Here is a 6,605-nt window from a genome sequence, read left to right as displayed (position 1 = left end):
TATTTTACGACTTATCATCTACTTATTCAAAAATATATTATGTCTGTAAATATTCTAATAGTGTTTAAAAAATTCAGGCTCAAATATTTTATATGTATTATCTTACTTTCTTTGTAATACTATTAGTTAATTAACTAATCTCATAAATTTTTGAGCTATCTTTTATTCAATAAAAAATTTGTATAAATTTGTTTAAAATGATAATTAAATATAATATGTTGATTTATTCTATTTAAAACTTTTAAAAATTGTATAAATATCTAAGTTATGCTAATTATATAATATTAAATTATTTATCATGAAATCTGAAATTTTATTAAATGATATACAAAATATTTAACCGTTTATGTCAATTTCAATTAAAATGGAAAGATTTAATACTACCAAACACATAACAAATTATATTTTATTACAATACTAATATGACCCCATTGATATGAAAATTTACTTCGGAGCACAACTTATTGCATATGTTGCATAGATTTATCAACATTTATAATACAATAAACACCCCTCTTATTCAAAACACATAATTCAGCATGCTGAAAAGCAAAATCATGCATCCAATTTCATGCGGTCCAATAAGCTCTTCCCTTCCACTTTACTGGCGTACACCATCTTGAAATACTCTTCAAATAGCACGCTCTTATAAATCAACTCATCTCCCTTCACAATTTCCGGAATTGGTCCCACCACATCACCTATGTTTAGTGTATGAAATCCACCAATAGATAGCCTCGCCTTCTTATCTTCCACCACAACTCTGTGCTCAATGCTCTTATATTTTCCATTGCATAATATCTATAGCAATCACATAAATACTGATCATAAGTATGAATTTATATTTCTGTCCTGCATAAATGATTACAAGATTTACATGGATACCGCTCATTTCTTTGCATATCTAACATGTAAACATCAATTTTTAGATACATATACCACCTTGCCTAAGCTTAAAAAGGTGTATTTCAGTTTTTATAAGGTAAAATGATGGTATGTTTGATGTGATATGAAATAGTTGGGTATGTTAAGTATAAATGTGAAAAAAAAACTAAGTATAGGTGTTAGATATGTAGATATGTATGAAATGGGTAGAATTTATGCAAATGGCCCTAAATAACCATACTCATGTTGTTCAAAAAAAAAAAATCTTAAGATGATCCAATATCATCAGTCATGTTGTTCAAAAAAAAAAAACTTAAGATGATCCAATATCATCAAGATTTAATTACCTCAATGACGTCTCCAACATTGATAACAAAAGCTCCTGGTAGAACTTTAATTGGGAACCATTTACCTTTTCTTTTAATTTGTAGCCCTGGCAGCTCATTCATTTGTAACAGTACTGACAATCCTGTAGCATCAGAGTGAGGGGAGAATCCCAAGACCTTGTCAGGATTTGGGCATGGAGGATAATAATTGCATTTAACAATCTGAATTCCCCCCTTGAACATATCATAGAACTCATTGAATCCTGATCCCAGATTTTTAGAAATCATTTTTATGAGCTCATCTGATAGTCTCTTTATCTCAATTGCGTAAGCATCATATGCTTCCCTAAATAAGTTAGCATTCCACAAGAGAAATAAATATATAGTTTATAAAGATGATATAAATGAGAGAGATTGTTGAAATAATTAGCACCTGAATGAAGGTGGATTAGTGGGCCAAAGCTGCAATTGTTTGAAATTTGGAGGAACCGCAATTGTTTCAAATTTGGAGGAAATGTTGCATAGGCAAGTCTGTCTCCCCAGTCTAGCTTTTGTTCCTTTGAGTGAATGAAAGCTTGTCCATAGCCCTCTGTTTGGCCTGGCAATTGAGCAACTTTCTCCTTCTCTTCTAATGGAAGCTTGAAGAAATCTTCCACAACTTGTTTTACTTTATTTATTACATCTTCAGGTATTCCGTGATTTACTAGCTATTGGTAATTTCAAGCATTGAGTACAATGGTTAAGAGAATTAAACATAAAAAAATTATTTGAGTAATCTCATCAAGAAAAGAGAATGAGGATCTTCAAATCAAAATTTCAAGGATTTATGTGATAGTTAATTGTTGGAATTATATAGTTGTATCATGTGATTTTTGTATAGTTAAATTATAAATGTTATAATTGTGTGTAAAATATTTGTGATAGTAGATAAAAATTTTTAATGTCATGAGTTGCTTTGAAAATTTCTAGATGGATGAAAATTTATGAGACCTAACCTAATTTAGTTCTTTCTTTAATGCGAGTTCAATGATTAAAAATGATGTAGTTCTTTATAATTTGAGAAGACCTTTGTTAACGTAGTTACTTAGTGTTGGGTTCGGTCCATGTGAACCATCAACCGGTTTGGTCTAGTGTATTTTCTCTTAGCTTTGGTTTATTCTTGCCTTGTTGTGCTTTTATGTAGCCTATAAGTAGGAGAGGCTTTGTATAATTTATGTAAGTTAAAGATTGAATTAGTAATGTTCTTTCCATTATCTTTCCTATTACTTTATGATTTCAACCTTAACATATGTTAATAGGAATAAGCAATGAAAGCAATCTCCCATACTTGAAAGTACTGATGTCATTATGCAATGCAAGTGATTACTTGGTTGAAGATCAGATGATTGGTAAGACATGTGAAGCATCAATTGTTAGCAAACAACTAATGGTTATCGATAGAGAACAAAAAAGACAATAGGGGACAATTATTTTAGTTATCATCTTGAAAAGATTGTTAACCAAATTAGAGGGATGATGAGAATCAAATGAATAATGACCATTTGTTATTGATAAGTAGCATCAGACAACATTCAATCAGAAATATTTAAAGTTAGCTATCATCGGCGAGCTATTTGTTTTTACTCATGATTGGAAGGGAAATTGACTAAGGTGATAAGCAGTGAGCATATGTACTTGAAAAATGTTAGTCACAATCGCTAGAATATCAAAAGTTAAGTTAATAATGAGCATTCTATTTGGTTGTTTTCCTGATATAAAAGGAGATCAGGTGCAGTAAAATAGATGATGGATATTAATTGTTGACAATCGACAATCGAGTCTAAGGGAAGTTTAGAATTTTAGTGATGGCGAGTTTCATTGTTAGTTGATGGTGGATTTTAATGTGCAATGACAAATGGCTAGAGGAAACAAATGAAATCCAACTTTAGAATTGATTAAAACATCCACTGATGTCTATCAGTAGCTATCCTTACTCATCTGAAAAGATTATCTACTAAAAGCTCTTCATTTATTATATAAAAATGATGTGTCATGATAGATTTTGATGTATTGAACAATTATTTAGTTGTTCATACCTACACTTTTATTATCGAGGTCATAGGTTTTAGCCATTACTCCACTCACATGTTATTTTTTGAAAAAACAACTTTGAGTGTTCATTTTTTTCTTTTCTCTAAAATGGGCGTTAAATTCTCTTTTAACAAATACTATATGAATACATGTTAATATTTTTAAAAATAATTATCATTTTTATGAGATTATAGAAGACTTCATTGAATAATTTACTTTAGGAGTGTCAAAAATTGACCCAACTTGCTAAGTTGTCAACTCGATCCAAACTCCACTTGAAAAATCTCGGTTCGGTTGAATCAGATAATTTTCAAGTTGGTTTAGGAATCCTAGCAATTTTTATTTTTCGATCAGTTGGTTTAACTTGCCAACTGGAACTTGATCCAAAAATGATCTGTTAACTCAAAGTTGACTTAAAATCAATTTGTCAAATCAGAATTGACTTGAGCTTGACTCAAAATTGACCCGAATAATAGTTATACCTTATGTGAAACGAGTTCTACGGGCCGAGTTCGGGTCGACAGGTTGAAGGGGGTTGAGCTTAGGGTCATGCAGTTTCAGGTTGGGTCAAATTCGAGTCAGACCCAAACCTAATCGGGGTTGAGCTTAGGGTCATGCAGTTTCTGGTTGGGTCAAATTCGAGTCAGACCCAAACCTAATCAATGAACCCGATTTGACACCCCCTAATCTAATTAAACCCCCTTTCGTAATGTTATTATTTTCATACATCATATTTTCTTAATTAACTTATCATTGAAAAAAAGCAAAATTGGGTGCTGGACTTCTAAACAGATAAACATTATGTGGTATATAAATATATTTGTAAAAAATGTAAAGAATAAAGAGGAAATTAGTAATCTTTTCTGCAAAAGATTTTTTGCGAGCAGAACAAAAAAAAAAACCTGGAAGAAGCCCCAGTCTTCACAGGCCGAATGGAGCTTTGCAGCCTCCTCCACAGAAGAATCGGGATCGAATAACTTGCCGAAATCGATGACCGGAATCCTTTCGCCGGAGTTTTCTTCGCCGTCGCCGGCGACTATATCTTCCGCCCTCTCCGGCCTTATGTATCTATTCGGAACGTCTGAGCTTAACTTTGCAGCGAGAGCCTGCACGCTCTCCACCTTCAACGATCCTCCAAATCTCGCAAGTCCGATCTGTTCCCCCATCTCCATCCGTTTCTCTCTGATTTCTCTTCTCTACCGGGTTTCTAAAGTCTGCATAATTCCTGAATAAATAGTGGGTACCAACAATTTTTTAAATTTCAGGGTGGGGTTTTTAGTGGTATTTATTTATGTAAATTCAGGAGAATTTAGTTGTATATATGTAAATCATCCTACTTATTTTGCTCGGAATCTTAAAATGGATCATTTTCAAGACTCATTCCAGTGGAGAAAAAAAAAATTAAAAACTAAAAATAGTTAGTGTAAATCCAAAAGAGAATAATATGGATCGATATCTATCTACATGGGCATCTTTTCAGATCTATATCTACTAAAGAATTCAGCCCCAAAAGCAGTACAACATTAAAATAAAAATTTTAAAAATATATTAATATCTGTATGGGAGGTAATTGTTTGAAGACGCAATGTGAAAGTCTTGAAAAGAAGGACTGTGTCAGAATACCCGAAGTGCGGCGGCACATCGTGCGGTACGGAGCGTTGTTCTGCTCATGCGTTGCAGCACCCCAACATTTCTGCCTTATGATAACCGGACGCCAAGTTTCCAAACACTAGAGATATTGTCCGGTTAAAGATAAGATGAAAGCCATTAATTAGTTAAATTAAGCTGATCTTTTTCGAGAGCTATTGCTGCTGCACCAAAACACATATTTATCTCAAAAATATCAAGAATTGCTTGATCGTATGTTATATATAGTCCATCATTTTGTGAAATGTTAGACCGAAGGGAATCAAAAGCTTCAATAATAAAGATAAACTGATGAGAAATTTCGGGAATCAAAAGCTATATTGTTGTACTTAAAAAAATGTGTCTGTGTTGAGTCTAAGTAGATGTAATGGTTCAGATGAAATCAAAACAAAAAAGGACCCACCGACAGAAGATCAAAATGCTCACTTATCTGAAGAGATGCAGCCACCCAAGCCATTGCGGAAGATTGACCAGATATAACCATTTGATCCATAGTCAAAGGCTAATCAAGCCAAGAGAAGGATAAAAGGACGACGTATTGATCTGAATCTGAAACAATCAAACTAAAACAAGGTAGATAAACATTTGAGTCAACCACTAAAATAAAGTTGACCAAAGACAACAATCTATCTTCAAGTAGATCCGACCTGAGGAAAACATTGGTTCATCAATATCACTAGCCATCTCACATATGCTCTTGAGGCTCCTCATGAGGGATCAAGAATTGATAATACGATAGAGTCTTATGGTCTTCTCACAGGCTCTCATTGTTGAGGTATGAACCATCGATAGTCGAATCTCGCTTTGTTGACAATGATTGAGAGTCAACAATCAAACTAGATCAACGGATTGACAAATCAAAGCCTATCGAATCAGTATTGCCTACCTGAAGCCAATCAAACGTAGCAGACTAGCAACACCATCTCCATCTAGTTGACCGAACTTATCAAGTAGAAGCTACACTAGCGAGACAGGTTAAGCCAAAGAATATACCAGCAATAAACATATATATGTAAAATATCTTGAATATCATGTATAACTCCTCTCCCATTCTTTACTACCTTATATTCCTTGCGGCGCGATTCACAAATAAATTGAGATTCAATAAAATGCTAAAATAAATTTTGTTTTTGAATAAAAAACAATAAAGTTATGTAGAATATTTGTAGATGATACGTCACTAACAAATTTTCATCAACCATCACGAATCTCGGTGCGATTTTTTGAACAAGAAACATCCCAACTTTGATTAAGAGTCATCTAGAATTTTAATTTCAGCAAACTTATAGTCAAACTGATCTGCTCGATGAGACGGATCTAATGATATGAAGGTCAATCCAATCTGATTCAAATCAAGTCCGGATCAAATCATCAAACCACTCTTGGTGGATTTCCAAAGACATTTGAAAGGTCAAACGAATGTCGAATCTAGCGAGTTTATAGTCGATTCGAGCGTCTCGAAAAGACGAATCCAAAGAGCCCAAGATTGCTCAATTCCAACTTCGTTAAGGCACTCAAATGTCCATCAAATGTCATCTGATCAAGGGATGCTCTCCGAACCGTCCGATCAAAATGGTTCATATTCCTGCATTAATTGCACTCAAAACACTATAAATAGAGTCTCACCCCTCACATGAAGGGGAGGCTTAAGAGAGAACTTGAGGCTTTGAGAAGGAG

The 6,605-nt window shown here is 33.5% G+C and overlaps 1 pseudogene; it reads right to left on the bottom strand.

The window, feature by feature from the left end:
* Positions 1-413: 413 nt before the first annotated feature.
* Positions 414-4,504, bottom strand: LOC110019033 (annotated as a pseudogene).
* Positions 4,505-6,605: the final 2,101 nt, after the last annotated feature.

This window comes from Phalaenopsis equestris, unplaced genomic scaffold (genome assembly GCF_001263595.1).
Source record: "Phalaenopsis equestris unplaced genomic scaffold, ASM126359v1 Scaffold000038, whole genome shotgun sequence".
In the NCBI taxonomy this organism is placed as follows: domain Eukaryota; kingdom Viridiplantae; phylum Streptophyta; class Magnoliopsida; order Asparagales; family Orchidaceae; genus Phalaenopsis; species Phalaenopsis equestris.
This window is presented reverse-complemented; position numbering and strand designations above follow the sequence as displayed.